This window comes from Pagrus major, chromosome 15 (genome assembly GCF_040436345.1).
Source record: "Pagrus major chromosome 15, Pma_NU_1.0".
Classification (NCBI taxonomy): domain Eukaryota; kingdom Metazoa; phylum Chordata; class Actinopteri; order Spariformes; family Sparidae; genus Pagrus; species Pagrus major.
This window is the reverse complement of record NC_133229.1, coordinates 16,619,811-16,637,209: the sequence shown is the minus strand read 5'-3', so window position 1 is coordinate 16,637,209 and position 17,399 is coordinate 16,619,811.

The window sequence follows — 17,399 nt, the reverse complement described above, 5'->3', positions numbered from 1 at the left end:
GTATCAGGTAGGCAAGTTGAAATATCATTTAATAGCTCCTTGTTGTCTTTTACTATCAAGACAAATCAATTTTATGTACATACTCTAGTATGATATCAAAAATCACACATTTTCCTCAAGGGGCTTTACAATCTATGCAGCATATGGCACCCTCTGGTAAAAAAAAAACTAGGGGAAAAAAATGGAAGAATCTTCAGGAAGAGTAATGATAACTTGTAAAACATATATAAAGAACATGGATCCTGGAGCCGCTCAAGTGCCAGGTGTTGACTCACACAGTCTCCTCTCCACAATGGAGACCACGGGCCCTATTACAGAAAAACGTCCACGATGCTTGTCCCCGTTTCATATTGGAGAAAGCAACAAGTACACGGAGGGAGAGAGAAACAAGAGGAGAGGCTGAATATTGTAGAGGACAAAGATGCACATTCAAACATCTGGAATGAGGCACCGACAGCCAAGACAGAGAAGTCTGAGTGAAAAGAGAGGACGAGAAGGAGAAACTTGGCAGAGAGAAGGGAGAAGAAGGGCTCACAGTGTGGCTGAAAGAAAGTTTAAAAGTGTTCTCATCAACAGGACAAATATGGATTATAAGTACTGGCTTGAGACTGAAACCGACTGATTGGTTGATTAAATCAAAATTAGAATCACAGTGTGGAAGCAGGGTGCCAAGCACTCAGGTGCTGACTTTACTGTGTGTGCACAGCTGCACTCCTCCACCATCTCACTGCCTTCACGTTTCTAATTTGTGCTTGAACACCTGCCATAAACTGCTGTTAAACTGAGTGTAACATTATTCCATTATTTTATTGTGTCATTTCTTTCACTTTTGTATCTAAATGTATTTCTATTGATACATAACATAGCTTACAGCCAGTTACAATTACTTTAGATATGAAATCACCCTTTCCACATAATGATGTTAAGATGCTCTTATCAACCAAGTGCATTCACCCACTCCAAAGTGCTGTTTTGGGAGATGCAAGTTGAGTGTTGCAGAATCAACAGAAACACTCTTGGAAAAATCTCTTAACTGATGCATTGGTAGTGGGGGAAAAAGCACCCCGAATTTCTTATCATACAAACAAGATTAGTTGAGGCGGCAGTATAAGTAATCCTACAGAGCCTACGGGCACTGGTGGAGCAGCTCAACTGTGCACACATTGAAATGACAGCAAGGATGTGTTTAATGCTTTTGTAACTACCACCTCATTCAAGAAAGACACTTCTAAGTGCCATTTTTGGACACACGTGTAAAAATGAGTGTCAAGTGTGTGTCAAGTGTTTGCAGAATCACATGTAACACTCTCAATTGATTGTTTGGTGCTAGAAAACCGGGATAAGGGCTCCTGTCGTCCTGATCATACAAATAAGATAAGTTGATGTTGCAATCTGGGTAAGCCTACAGATGGGATGTTGACGCTGATTGGCTTCTAGAATTATTTATTAAATACTAAATTGAGCTAACCAATGTCAACTTGAATTTCTTTAACTCAATAGTAATATGAGACTAGACGGCATGCCATGAAAGCAACAGTTGTTTGTCCTCGATTCACCATTTAGAGAAAGGTATAGTATTTAATACAGAGTCTACGTGGAATTCCCAAATCACCAAAATCTATACACTGAGAAACATTTTATGTTAACCACAAGGTTTCATGCCTCACCCGAAGACTTTCAGAATTGGACTGTGCAGCCTTTTTTTCCCCTCTTGATTTCTATGCTTCTACCATGGGTGAGAAGGCTACGTATTTAAAAGTATTTTTTATTTTTTTTGGTCTGTTTTAATTGTGCCAGTTCTTGTTATTTCCACCTTTGTTTTATTTTGAAAACTGACCTAAGCTCTATGTCCTTCCTGTGTCTGACATCCTGTGTCTGGCTGTGTTGACGCAGCCTCTGTCCACTACCATCCAAAATAGACTAAGTGCGTATGCTGCTTCTGGGATGCTTCTGAAACGCGCCTTAGATCGCCTAGTAGAACCACAACCATTGTCTAGAATATGATCTGCTCCTGTGGCCCGCTGGAACCAGGGAGTCAATGTTTAACTGACTCTCAGATGGTGGAGGCATTGTCTCAAAAAAGATGTGAAAAAGATAGTCGAGTATGATTTATGGACAGAGAGTCATGAATCAAAGGCTTTTTCACAAACCATGATCCCCATATGTGTGCAACGATTCGTTGATGCAAGGTGTAGGATAACTAGAAAAAAAAAAAGACAAAGGCTGTAAAAATCTGTTCTTGGTTGAGCTGAGCAACACTTTTAGATGTGAAAAGCAAAGCACTGTATTTTTATAGGTGACTCATTTCTGGTCACCATAAAATCTTAAGAGAGAAATTAAGATTTGCTAACCGTTATGCAAAATAAAAGTTGGCAAAGACACTAAAATCGACGTGTCTTTTCAGAATAAAAGGATCAATCATAAACCCAGTGAGTCCAACACATTACTACCCAGCATGGTCGCTTGACTCCCTGACTGACACCAGCTGCTGGGGAGGGACATGGAGCGTGATCTCTGACAGACAGCCATTACTGAGTCACACGATTAAGAGTGCTAGAACGAAACCAAGACAGATGGCAAAAGTGGAGAAGACCGCACGAGATGAGGCGAAAGGGTCAGCCGGCGAGCCAAAATGCTGCCACCACACACTGTGTTCATCTCTCATCACCAAAGAGAGGCGTGTAATGAGTGGGACTCTGACAGTGTACCATGCAATCTCTTCATGGCAGGCTCAAGGCTAGACTCATCTATCACATATTTAATCAGTAATGTAGTTTGACTTGCTGGCATGATGGAATTCTTTAACTAATGTCATTGATTGATTATAGGATCCTTTGAAAGTGTATCTTATTATAGAGAGAACATTGGGAGAAGTATGAAGGGTAAGGTGGAGGTAAAAGTACGTTGAGAGTTTCTGATCCCAGACTGACTTGTTTGTTATGTTGCCAAGATTTATTCTTGAACACCAATTAAAAGAATTAAAGAGAAGCTCCTGTTAAAGTGATAATAGCTGATTTGATTTCACTGGCTGGTTCTGGTAATGTGACGCTTCAGACGGTTTGCTACACAGAACCATCAGAGCAGTGGTATCAGTGGAGCCCATTGGTAAATTAAACTCTCGCTGAAGCCGGTCACAAGAAGAGCAACATACAACTTTTGATCAAGAAAGGACTTCGGTGCCATTCTTTGCTCAACTGTGTGTGTGTGTGTGTGTGTGTGTTGCCCCGTCTGAGCCAGCAGTGCCAGGATGAATCCAGTCGCTGTGTCAGGTTCAGCTGATAAAATGCACTCACACATACAACATGACCCAGTAGTTCAGAGGGTCAGCAGAGCACTGGCACGTTTTCCCTGCTGTCATGGTTACAAGACGTGGATGGCATCACACACACATTCATATTATGTACATAATATAAGTAATCCCCTAAATCCTGCATGATGACTTAGTGTGCTCGTGTGGGCAGGTGGAATGCACATAGATCTGCTCACAAAGCGACATGCTGGCCTCACTGGCTGCTTGTGTAATGTATGGCGGCTGTGCTGCTGCTGCACTTGGCTCCTGCCTGCCCGATCTGTTTACATGGAGTTTGCCTTTGATAATTATCAGTAAATATGATGAAGCTGTTGTGTGTATTCTCTTCATGACTGTGACACGCTGGCATCATGTCGATGTGAAGGCCTACAGGTTGTTTTGTTCTATTTATGCCGAGAACCGCACGCATGTTGCGGTAAAAATAGGCATCTCCAGATGAAGCTGTGCCAGTGTGGCTGCTCTTACCCTTTCAACATAGACGCTGAAATGAAAAGCAAGACGTTACGCCATGCACAGCTCACGCAGCCAGTGTGGCCAGCCTGTAAGACTATACTACTGTTTTTGTCCACCTTCTTCTAATACACACAAGTAAGTGTACATTTTTTCCAAGTAAAATTTATTCCATATCGTATTCTGGTAAAGTCACGTCATGGGTGCGAGAGAAAAAGAAAGTTGACTGGACAATGTAGGCTGAGGGCATACATATAAGTGCAATCAGAGTGGTTTAAATTAACTCCTTCTTGTGCCAGTGTGACTGTAATCAGGTGATTACTTTGACCTTAAATGTGGGTTGGGGGACAGCACATTCTAACTCCACTTCTTTATTTGTGATTTTTGATGCTATCTTTAAGTCCTCCTCTGCTAAAATTGATTTGAAAAACAACCAAATATAATATCCTGCTTTGATTTGGCACAGTACTGTGGCCATTGAGCATGAGACATCGTTGCGAGGAGAAATCATGACCTCATTATCGTGTGCAGCATTTGGAAATGATTGCATCCCGAATGACCTACTTTTCTTTGCCGGGACCCTATAAATATCTAAGTAAAAATGTAAATGTAAACAGGTAACGCCGCAGCTTGCTCTCAGGTGGAATGAGTGCGTTGCTCAGGGTTTAGATTAAATTGAGGGCGCAGGGTGCTCGAGAGTTGCTGTAGTTCGGCTTCGGCGTCTCCATCTCCATCTATTGGGTTCACTCTCCATTTCAAGGTGTACATCTCTCAAGTGCATATGGTGCTACGGCTAAATGAGCAACCTGTGTCCTTGAATTCATAATGCCTGGGGCTGTCTGAATACATTTTTGCAAATGCTGAGTGTTATTGTACACAATCTGAGACACACCGGGCTGTGCTTTTGTACCGGTGCTGGCTGGAGGAGGTGTGAATGGTGGAATATCTGACAGGAGTCTCAGCTGCAGAATTTGTCCGCCTGCACCTGTTTGGTAGTTTTGTGGCTCGATACTAAGATGGGTGACAAAACTGGTGTTCATACTAAGGATGTGCCACATGCCACAGTTCTTTATGTGACAGCAGGCTAAGGGAGCACAAACATATCCATCCAGAAGTGTTATAATATAAAAAACACACTCTGTTTATAGAATTGCATTCTCCTTTAAGTATATTTCACAAATATATTAGCCTGGAGGAAGAGTTACTGGGCTAATGAATTCATGGCTGGAGGGTTGATAAGTTGAACTGGACTGACTGGGAAAACCTGTGTGGGGGAAGTGAATGAAAAATATGCACTCAAAGTGCCCTTGAACAAGATTTACTTTGGTTCAATCAGGAGAAACTCGGGTACAGATATGAAACAGAGTCAGGCCTTTTCATGCAGATTGCAGACAAACATGGCCGTTACCCGTCTAAGAAGGGTTATTTTGTGTTTCTTTGTAGATTACACACTACAGGTCCCAGGCTCCCAAACTTTCACTTTTTTTTTTAAATACATTGGTAATCTGATTTCCAGTGTGTTTTGCAAGGGGTCCAAAAAGGAAGCGAGTGGGCCCCACAGTCCCATAGGTTTGCGGAGGCCAGTACAAGAAGCATGCAGCAGGCCTCGGGCAACACGAGCACTTTGGCTATGGTTAGACTGTGTCATTTTGTTAAATGTTAATGAGTAGACATGTTGTGTCTTATTCTTTAACTCACTTTCTGTCTCTAAAGTTAAACTAGTGCTTTTAGTTGCCTAAACATAACCCTATAAAAGTTTAATCAGGCTTTATTTGCTAGGAGTGTATATCAGATTGCAAGAGCAGCTATTTGCAAGGCAAGCCACACTTGCACAAATAAGGAAAGCCCTGATGCAGGTAGCTTAATTGCCTGGTAACTTTGTGGTCACCCAACTTGGCTCAAGAATAAACACAGTTTCCCTCAACTAGAACGAAATGAGGCAGCCAAGAAATCTCAATAAGGGCATGAACTGACCAGAGTTTCTGGCTGGCAATCTAAATGGGATGAGGTTTGCAGTGTGTCAGGGACAGATTCAGAATGAGAGTGAAAGCCACCTGGGTACCATTCCCCACCTCTCTTAAGCCTTCACAAAAGGGCGTTGTCACACCCTGATTGGCTGGGAGGGGAACTCCCCAAGCTGCTTCCACTCATTAATTAGGAGTCAGTCTCCCATCCTGAGCACAGATGATCTGAATCCACTGCAATCAGTCCAGAGGGATTTTGAAAAACCAGCCCAAAACAAAGACAGATAGCACGTTTTACACAAAGGGACTGCTACACACCACCAATAAAAACACACATACGTTACAGAACATGCACAAGATTGTGAGTATACGCACAAAGATGCACACTCTCACATAAGAGCATGTGTCATCAATCATTCTGCCTCACCTCAGTAGAAAAACTGCGCTGGCACCAAACGACACAGGTTAGAAGAGAAAAACACAGGAAGCGAGGAGATGTTTTCATGACGGTGCCAGTTTTGCCACAATATCCGCAAAAGTCACACTACATTTCCTTAATACGCAGCATTGGCATGCATCATGGCTTCATTATTTCAAACTGACTGTGATCCCAGTAATTATTACGAACTGTGAAAACCAACAACAAACACAGTACACCTGTGAAGTGGCAACTTGTTTTTATAGTGATTACCCGTTCAAGAGTGTATTTATCTGACACTGCACATGAAAGCTGCTTTTATCACACGAGACACCATAGGGAATATCTTTACAACCTACATGCTGTGTTTGTGTTGTACGGCTGAATAAACACAAACACGGTAATCCTCATAATACATCTGTGACAGGGCTGGGAGCCTGGCTAGTGAAGACTCAGTCTGTACCATAGCACAGAGAAGAGATACTACAGGAACATATCGTGATTGGTCTCTTTAATAAGAAGACATGACGGCTTCTAAATCACCAGCACTTGGTCAAAGGCTATTGTATATCTGAACCAGCATTTGAGTCCTGTATATAAGATAGTGCTGTACGTGTGTAACTACCAGCTCTCATACTCTTCATGTTAACATTGCAGCTTCCCCTCGTCTCCTGATGAGGATCATGTAGTTCTGCTTCAACTCAGCCCAGCCGACACTTGCTTGAAGCCCAGGTAGCATCAAAGTTGTTGACTGATCGAGAGGTAGCGAAGATGGGGACTTTGGACCCAGATATCCTTACACATAACTCTAGCCATCTTCTCGGTTTTAGCATTTTTACAAGCTTCTGGCAAGGGGCTTGAGGATGAGTGCAGTGTTAAGTAGGGCAGTAGGATGAGGTTTTTGAGGTTGCTCCACTTGGGTTGAGTCCTCAGGTTTGATATGGTTGTGTAGTAAGACAGCTGCTTTTACACAGTCAGCCTTATCTCTGACATCTACCACGTGGAACCCCATACACATACTTACACATACAACAACAGTGAGCAGTAACTACTGAGCTGGATAGCCTTTTTGGACTGGGGCACTTTCGTGACGGCTATTACTTATGTGTTAGTATGATTGTGGTATTAAACAGAGTTGTTCATTTTTGTATTTATTAGACTAAAAAAAGCTAAGAGAGCTTGTTGAACGTGGCAAACTAGCTCACACACTTCTTCCAGCTAGCCAGCGAGAGCTACAGGGCAGTCTATGTAGCAGTGTGTTCACATGCTCTGGGGGGGATTGATTTTTCAGTTGGACACTTTTGAAATCTACCTCACTCTTGCAGGTTTTGGGTTTTGGGATATTTTTTTTTTACCCACGTTTGAATGAAACTTTTTTGTAAATAAAATAAAAGGGTGATAAGACAGATAAAAAATATCTTTGGGTGCTCTATGTACTGTAGCTCAGCTAAAGTTACAGCCATTGATGATAGAGGTGTGTGTCATGGTAAAGAGGGCATATTCAGTTTTTATTTTGAAATCTTATTGCATTCACTGTGATTCAGTGAATAAACAACCCAACATGTTTTAAAGGTGCAGTTTTGGCTCGCTGACAAAGTCACGTTTAATAAGACCACTATAAACATGTTTCCTCAATGATCCTCCTCAGTTATTATGCAGAGCACAACTCTGACAGTCGAACTAACAAAAGTACACAAGATGTGCTTGGCACTCCTGCCTACTTCTGACTGTGTAAATTGCACATGCTGTCCCGCAAAATAATCCGTTGTTTGGTGGCAGATGGTGACTGGTACACAAAGTAATGTGTTTAATAACTGTGGTGTAAAGTGAAACCAGAGGAGTTAACACATCATTCACTTCCCCTAATGTTCCCTGGGTTATGTTTTTCTTTATTTCATGTCATCCTTTCTTTGTTTTGTGTTTTATTTTGAAATACCCACCTCTCCCCTTGTCACAGATAACTTCCTGCTCTGTGTGTTTCCTGCCACACCCTGATTGGTTTCCCCAGTCCCTTGTTATCCTTCCCCCTCTAGTCTATGAGGTGTGTGTGTTCGCCTCACTCCGTGCCAATTCCTTGGGTGTTTGGCATTTCATTTCTTCTTCTGGGTCTGTGTTTTGTTTTCCTGGACCTTACCGGTTTTTGATTCTTGCCTGTTCCTTGATGGATTTGTTTGGATTGCCTTTCTCTAGTTTTGAACCTTGTCGGCCACACCATCCTCGAAGTCTTTTGAATTCTGGGACTTTTGTGTGATTAAATCATTAAACTGCCTGAATTCTAACTCTAGCATCTGGATCAGGGCCCTATCACGTTTATTCCTCTTTTCCTGCCTGCGCAAGTCTGACACAAGTAGCATTGCACTGTCTTGCTTCAATTTATGTGTTTTTCAATACGTTTGTTTAAAACCAGAATGGACACAGCATTAGTTTTTATTTATGCAGGCCATGTACTGACTGTTAGTCCACCATCACTTTGGTCCAGAGATTGGGATGATGGTCATGAAATCTGTCACACAAATTCAAAGAATCATTCCATGGACTTGTTGGACTATAACATTTAGAAAAACTAACTTTATTGAAATTGCATTCAATAGCAACTTGTATTTGGTTATAATTGGACTGAACAGTTTTGATCCATTATTTTTTTCTTTCCCACAAGCAAACTCGAAACCTTCCCCATCCTCCAGTGTCCTCTTCCCTCTTTTCCCTCCATTATAGCTGCAGCCCCACGGTTCTCACTGTTGTCCCAGCCAGTATCAAAATGCATGCCGAGCCTGGGTTTTCTCATGACGCATCGTGCCCTTGTAGAGAAGTGCAAACTGGGAGGAGGAAGGAGCTGGCCTGCTTGCTAGCACCTGGAGTCTAAGGCCCCAGAGGGGTGACACAAGTGCAGCTCTTTGCCTGAGGGCCACTCCTCCATCCGCACAGTGTCCACTACAATCCATCAGTATGTTTTTCCACAGTCATGACTGACATGTTGCCGGTTAATCAGTGAGACTGACCCAGCCCGTCAGTCAGCACTGCCTGAGGGTCCTCATCACCAGGATGATGCAATGACATCCTTGCTTTCTATGGATATGTTTCTCAGTTCCTTAAAATAGTAATGGTTAGCAAAATGAAAAAAAATGTAAGTTTATATATATATATATATATATATATATATATATATATACACATACATATATATATATATACACATATATATGTATATATATATATATATATGTGTTCTACTAGTTCTTCTGTCTTTCTATGGTAACCTCACCAGGGTTGAGCTGCAATGTGTGGCGCAGTCTTTCTTTATGATTCAGTGTTCACTACGCTTTCTTTTTACTGTTGCACAAGTCTGGTGTGCACCATGCAAGTCAGCATCTGAAAAGCCTTACAGAGCAACAGAAGTCTAACCTGCGGCCACTTTTATAAGTTAAATGCGATGGAAAATACACACAAGACACATACGATGTCTAACAATAATTAACATGCAACCATTAGGATTCACAGGCTTACACCAGCAATCAAGGGATCAGATGGATAAAAGGGAGGGAAAAACACAGGGGACCCCTGCAGCCAATGGGGAACAGTTAGCAAAATGAGAATGCAATCACCACACAGGGCACAGAAATACAGTCAGCTGCCAGTGAATGAAATTCTCCTACTTGACTAAGAAGCTATTTTACTCTCCTAATGAGAGGCTAGGAGATACTAATTAGCTAAGCCCTCTCAATCAGAATCATTATTTCCTAAACACACCCACGGTGATAAGACAGAAACACAAGGTGAGCAAGCTGAGGGTCGCTGATGGAGACAATCAGGAGGATTTGAAACTACACCCACTAAATGTCGAGGTCTACAGGGAGAGTGAAGATAAGCTTCCCTCATGTGAATTAGCAAGACATATTGCAGGCCATACCATCATGTGACTGTCCTCCTATTGCTGAAGATTAAGAAATCCATCAGGTCACATGCTGCAATGTGAGACTCCGTGGAAATGTTTAAATGTTGTTTACATGCTACAGTTCCCATATCTCGCTGCCATGATTATTTACTGTCTTATATCCACTGATCATGTGCTGGCAGTCCCCCTATATGAGCCCTCTCCTGGAGGGATGTCAGAGCCCCTGCTATATATGAGCACTCCTGACAACAATGCTTTACTTCGAGGACCAATGTGTGTCAGCTGCCTCTGATATACCTCCATGAGACCTGAGTAGCATACAAAGCATGACTGAAAGGGGAAATTGAAGTCTAGTTAAGTGAAGTCCAACCCTTATCTGGACTGAAGTGCTCCAGATTAGACCCTGAAACGTCCAAAGTGTTTGATAGCTGAGGAGAGCAAATCAAGCAAGTGACGAGAGGGAAAAGACAGAAAGAGGGGGGATTGGGTTTCATCACATGTCAGTGTGTCCCGTGACTTCATCTGTTACACTCCTCCTCTGCTGCTGTGTGGGTGTTGAGTCCTGCACAAAAAGACGGTTCACAATGACTGCTCTCCGCGGCAGTGCAGTATACACTAGAAACAACATTAATTAGTTTGTTGCTAACTCCAGAAAATGCTCTTCACTCTTATGTATTTTTTGGGTTACAGACGGACAAATTATCCCTCACTGCAGCTCTCTTATTTTAAAGGTGTTAGTGATAACATTCATCCACTTATGAGTTGTTTAATGAGTTGTCGTTAGTTATTAAATGCAGGGCTCCTACACATTTTCCATTTCAAAATTCCATGTTTCCTGACAACACAACACAGAGTGGATGAAGGATACAGGCGTCGGTCGGTGTCAGTCATTTCTCCTGTCCTCTATCCTCCATCCTCTGCTCTGCTGATTCACTTCCTGCAGCTCTCCACTGCTGTTAGAGGGAGGAGTGGCTGGTTTGTCTCAGCAGGTTGCTAAGTTTACGAGAATTTGAGGAATTTTAAGATGAAGAAAGAAACAGTTTGATAGAGACTGCTTTCGTTTTGGATTGTTTGTAATGTGAAACAGTTTGTGAAACAGTGCTGTAGGAGGAGAACTGATTTATAGACAGTTGTTATCTTTCTTTGTTTTCCCATTTGGAATTCATTGCCAGACAGGCTTTAGATTTATATAAAGTCAAGCCAGCCCTCAAAAAACTTGCATTTACCCATAGTGGTCATTGGTGGAACGTCATACAACTGTCAAACATCCTACTAGTTTTTTTTGTTGGTCTCTTTTAAAATAAAAACCAAATTTTTTTTTTCGTTTGTTAGGACATGTTTATTCACTGTCACCATGGAAACGATCACAAATGCAGTCATAAAGGCATGGTTTCATCAAGCAGAAAAGACTTTCTGAAGAAGTATGTTTTGTCCACACGTCTTGTCTCCGTACAAAAGTTCAAAGTTCAAAGTTCAAAGTCGACTTTATTGTCAAAACTGCAATATGTACAAGACATACAGAGAATTGAAATTGTGTTTCCCTCTATCCAGACAGAAATAAGAAATATAAGAATATAAAATAAAATAGAAATATAGATCTAAAAATAAAAATAAAAATAAAATATGTACAGCTTATCCAAACCTTGAAAAGACAAGAATCAATTCCATACTTTTCCCTTGCAACTTTGCTGAACACAATTGATAATTGCACAATGAGGCCTTGACGTGGCATTCTGTATGTGCTTATAACCTTGACGTTAATGCCGACGCCGACAGTGTTCATAAACAGGAAGAGCCGGAACTTTGGCCTTGAAAATGTCAAATATGTCCATCGGAGTCATTAGCCGTTCTTTGCTTGAACAGTCAAACAATACATGCGGAGCACTGTACATTGAACTGCCGTGACATTGTGATGATGTACATTAGCCACAGTCATTATGGAAGTTCTTTCAGTTGGATGACCGCTGGGATTGACAAGATCATCGTGAGTGTCATCAAAGTACGTCATGATCCTTTTATAATTGTGTAGCTTATGTCTGATGTGAATATAATTACTTCACCAGCAACGTACCTGGGAAATGTGTTGTAAGATATTCAATCTTGCAGAGTTTTCACTTACTCTGTGAAATAAGTTTGCACCTGGTAGTAAGCCATATGCAGTATATTTCTCAGCACACCTAGGGCAGTTTGAAAAGGCACAAAAGTGAGATTCCCTTCAAATGAACTGCTGGGATCTTCATCTGATTGTACAAGTTCACTGTCATGAAACTAGAGGCCCAGTAGTCGTGCTGATGGAACAATATATAGCATAAGTTTATAATCTCAGAGGTGGATGGGCCCTTGAAGGGTATCCAGACCTGCAAACCCAGCACTGCACCAATACCTGCAGCACAGCAGTCTTCACAGAAAATCGACTGTGATAGGTTGTTATGAGGAATGTAAATTAGATGCAAAATGGATTCAATTTAGTTGCAGTGTAGTGTGGAAATGGCAGAGCCCACCATATTCTTGTTAAAGACAGCTGGAGAAGAGGGAATGGGAAGTGAATTAAAAATAATAAAGGCTGAGATATTAAAGGGGAACACATTAAAGACCAATCGCAGTCAAACATGAAGAGCGAATAAAGGACAAAGAAATGGTGAGAAGAGAATATAAACCTATGTGAGATGCACAGAAAGCATCTGCATCTTTAGAGTCTGACCTTTTCTACTTCTTGCCAATCTTCCCTCTGAATAGATCTACGCTCTGAAATATCTAAGATATGCAGCCAAACAGAGAAAGTTGTGTTCCAAGTACTAGTTTACTTGATACACTTCTTCATCTTTAATCTGTTGTGTTTCCTGAATTGTTTTGTCAATGTTCTCTTTAATAGATTTTTTCTTTTTTATCTTTTGAATTTCCCAGTACAACACTAGTTGAAACCTGGTCAAGCGTACATTTCCACCAGCGGAAATCCACTCATGTCTGTTTAATATTATGACTGTATGCTCAAGGTCCTCTAGTGGTCGCGGCAATTCACAGTTTTTGAAAAAGCTCTTTTATTGACTGCTCTGTGTAACGCTGAAGAAGAATAGGCTGCTCATCACATAAGTGCAAGGCCGTCAGGAAATAATGTGACTGAAGAGCGGGTGAAGAACACTTGCACCTAACTGCATGCCACAGAAGTTCAATAAAGACAGCGTTTTGATCCCACCTGGATCTTTATCAGGTCAGACTGTTTGAAAAATGCAAAACCACCCCATATTTATACATCTGCACGCCAACAGACTGAAAGGCCCTATCAGTGTTGTTTACCATCCAAACTAATAGTCAGTAAAGTACATTATTGTTGTGCAGTAGTGTCATCAAAGCTGATATTACTTTAATTCACTGGCTATCTACATGTGTGGAAATCTGAAGTTTAATTGAGCAAAAACATGCTTCATCTATTTGAGGACGTTGCAAATAACCTACAGAGCCATTACATCTTAATGCACCGTGGGCTGTAATGTAACATTTTTTGTCCCTGTATCACTGCCATGTGACACATTCCTCTGGACTAAACGTCCAAAAACCGTAGGGGGAAATGTTGGTAATAAAATGATGACTGATTGGCTTTTTCTCCCTCCTGGTTCAAAGGGAGAAAAATCTACTTAACTCCCCTGTAATTGATTTCGTTACAGCCTTTAGCCGTAACTTGTGTCACGATGGAAAAGGGTTCACATTTAAAAAGGTTAAGGGACAAAATGCTAGTGGGCATAACCCTAACCCCACAAAAAAGTTCCTGGATTTTTAATAGGTAGACCTATCTATAAAAAACATTAATAAACTGTATTTCACCAATAAACCAACAGACAAAACATTTAACGATGGAATATATAGAACTTTGGTGAGCTTCAGAAGAGTGAAGTCATGTTGGAGCGCCCTCACAAACACCCATCATGTCATGTGTCTCAATTAACTTGCCTCCTCCTGAGGTATCAGCTGAGCCATTAGAGATCCTGATTTTTCCCTTAGCCTGCTCAGCAAGTTTATCAGCATCTTTCTGCAGGATGTCGCATCATTCTTTTAGGGTCTTCTTTTTTCTCTGTGAACTGCCTTCCTCTTGAGGCTCTGTGTGGCACTCTCTCCTCCTTGTTTTGATCCGGGTAAATCCTGTAGCTTGATATTGCGGAGGATTCTGATGCCAGGAGCTCCTTGGGCGGCACCTTTAGAAACAGCCTCAAAGACACGCAGATCGACCTTTGTGCCTCCTTAGATTCTTCACAAGCTTTCAACCTCCTTGTTGACCTAGATCCCCTTTCAACCTTTGCCATGGGACAGAAGCAGAAGGCTCTGGCAGAATCTCAGAAGCTCAAGGTAAGATACTGGGTCAGGAAACAGCCATCCTCCCAGTAACAAACATCCATCTGTGTATTTGTTTTTGTTCCTACAAATGACAAAAAACTACAATCCCAATCCAAAGGTAAATTAATTAATCCAAAGCTTGTGAAATAGTTGGGTGGGGGGTCATTTGTCCTCATCTTAACAAATGTGATCTCTACTCCATTTCCAGTCTCATTTGGGTTTAACATTGCAAATATCAAACCAGTCTCCTTTGCTTGGCTATGGCAAAAGCATTTACTTCAAAAAAATCTGTGTATAATAAAAAAAAACAGATGCTAGTTATTTCACTTTTAAGCCAGTTAGTGGTTATATTGGATGAGAGATGTAAGTTAGCCTTGGGGTTTGGCTGCAAGGTAAACTCAAAAAACTATAAACATCTGTCTGCCAAACCAAACACAAGAACTATTTCCAAAGTCTCTAGTGTGAATTACAATAAATCCCCCGAACAAAAGGAAAAGGTGGCCGTCAAATAAAGCATTACCATAAATCAGAGCTTTGTCTGGGCATCCCTGGTTAGCAAGCAGACCGGTCAGGCCTTGAATAAAGAAGCAGAGGTTTCATGGATACTTCACAGGGCTACATCAATCAACCTTACTTGTCAGAAGGGCTGTGTCACAGTCATGAAGCTCGACACTGCTGGTTGCAGTTATCCTATTACAGTGCCCACGTGCCTTACAGTACATGGACTGGATGATGGTTGAAAAATGGGTGATGATGGGGAAAGTCTGTATTTTAAAGAAAATTAGCCAGGCAATATCAGCTTGCACATAGTGGTTAGATACAGGGAATAATTGTGGGCTGGATTGCAAGCTTGGCCTTCAGAGCTAGCATGAGGACTTGTATGTTAGCATTCCACATGTTGAAAATGCATCTTATCAGATACTCTGCTGTCTTAACTCTGTATCTCTGCCCATGCGCCAACTGCCTGACATGCAGCATCTCTCTGATTATGCAGCCTGTGGTTACACAAACAAGAGGTGCATCTCATTTCTCACATTGTTTTTCCTTAAGTAGACGGTGGGGCAAGATGGAGGTTATGATACTGCATACTGGGTCATCAACTAGATTTGTCCAAGGGATATAATTCTTCCAAGCAGACACTGTGGGGGCCTGACTTTTGAATAAAATAATAATTGTATTTTGGCCTAAGAAGCCTATTATTGTTTAATTTTTTCACCTCCTTATAAAATGAATGCTATGCTCCATCAGTGTAGACAGACTCATGAAAAACATGGATGTCCACTAAAATGTATCAATAGCTATCGGATGGATTGCCTTGACAATAGAACTAATTGTATCATCGGCAGTATTCAATCACCAAAAGATTTCCAATGAATGGTTTGTCTGATAATCGACTTCCACATGAGATGAATCTTTTGTATCTTCTCAGAAGGCCCTTCTGGGAAGCTTCCTTTCTTCTGTGCAGCGTTTAGCGAGATGAACTTAGGGATGAAACCTGATTGACCCGGTCTCACAAGGACAAAGGATGGGGAAGATGATACAAGAGAATTGAGGTGCACCTAAAGATAGACTAACACAGTAACAATCAATATGCCCCGAGGGAGAGGTCAGTCCAACATCACTTGGCAGTGCATTGGTGGTTATCAGTATTTCCCTCAGTATTCATCCATTCATCATCTGACCACTGTGTGAGATTTATATGCTATCTATATGGAGGATGACACAAAGGACTACACCTGTAAATAAGATATTAATTTTAATTAATACATTTTTTCATCAGATGCAGCAGATGCCAGATACAGGCTACGGTGCATTAATTTAGAGCAGCGCACAGACAGTGTCACTGGAGCTACACCGGAGTTAATTGTAACCCTGCAGTCAATAAGAATCAACTATTCACCCAGACAATGGTATAATCGTACATATAATGTATAGTGCTATGTATTGCCAAGTATTAAGCCAGTCTGGAAATGGGAGCTGAGATGGTGGAGGTGTAGGGAGATGTGTTGTGCCACTCTGTCCAGCAAACATGAGGTTTCGTGGTAACACATAAAACTCAGCTCTTGACTAACTAAATGATCCCAGACAGGAAGTTATACCCCTTGCTGTTAAAATATGTTGGTTGGAGGCAATACACCTTACGTAACTGAGGTTTTTTGGCCTGGAATATAGCAGGATGGGAAAAAAAACAAAAAACAAAAAACAGAGGGGAAATATCAGACTAACATTTGAAGATTCTGGTGCATGCCATATTTCTGTCCAGCACTTAGTATTTATTGTGTTTGGATGTGCATGTTTTTGTAAACTTTTTTCATATTGATTAAGAATAAGAATTGTGGAAACAAATGACAATCATGTGGACTGTGGGGGGGAAGGGGAAACTTATTTAACAGCTCAACCTGGCTGAACTTGGAGTTGTGAAATCCAGCTTTTATTTCCCACCACAGCTTGCTTGTAATTTTTTCCACAGCAATTCCAGTCTAAATGTCCCTTTTGAGATACAACACCACCTGTTTACACTATTCACCTATTGTAGCTCTAGTAAATGCAAAACTATTACTCTCTCTCTCTTACACATGTAAGAGCCAAAACTCTTCCTCTTTATTAAACGTTATTACTATGGCTGCGTCTGCAGTTCATTCCCTCTATCTCCTGCTGCTATGCCAATATTTACCTAAGCAAGGCTCCGTCCAGAATCACATCATCATCCCGATGCTTGCTGATGACAGGGTTTATCCTGAAGATGTAGTAGTATAATCTCCTGGGCCCCTGCCTTCATTCCTCCTGCCTCTGCTGCATCCAGTGTGTAATAAATGTGCAGCACGACGAAGAGCTCTCTCTGACCTACTTACATACATACAGTGCATACAAAGGTCAAACGACAGGCTGCAGGAGAACGTCCTCTGGCTGTAGTTCTCCTTCTGTTTGGTCAAAACGGACACATTTATCATGTGAACTTCAATCCTTTAGGACAAAACAAAGTCAGGAAGAAAATAGCGGTGAGTAGCAGTAGTAGTGTGCTATACATGCTACTGTTTT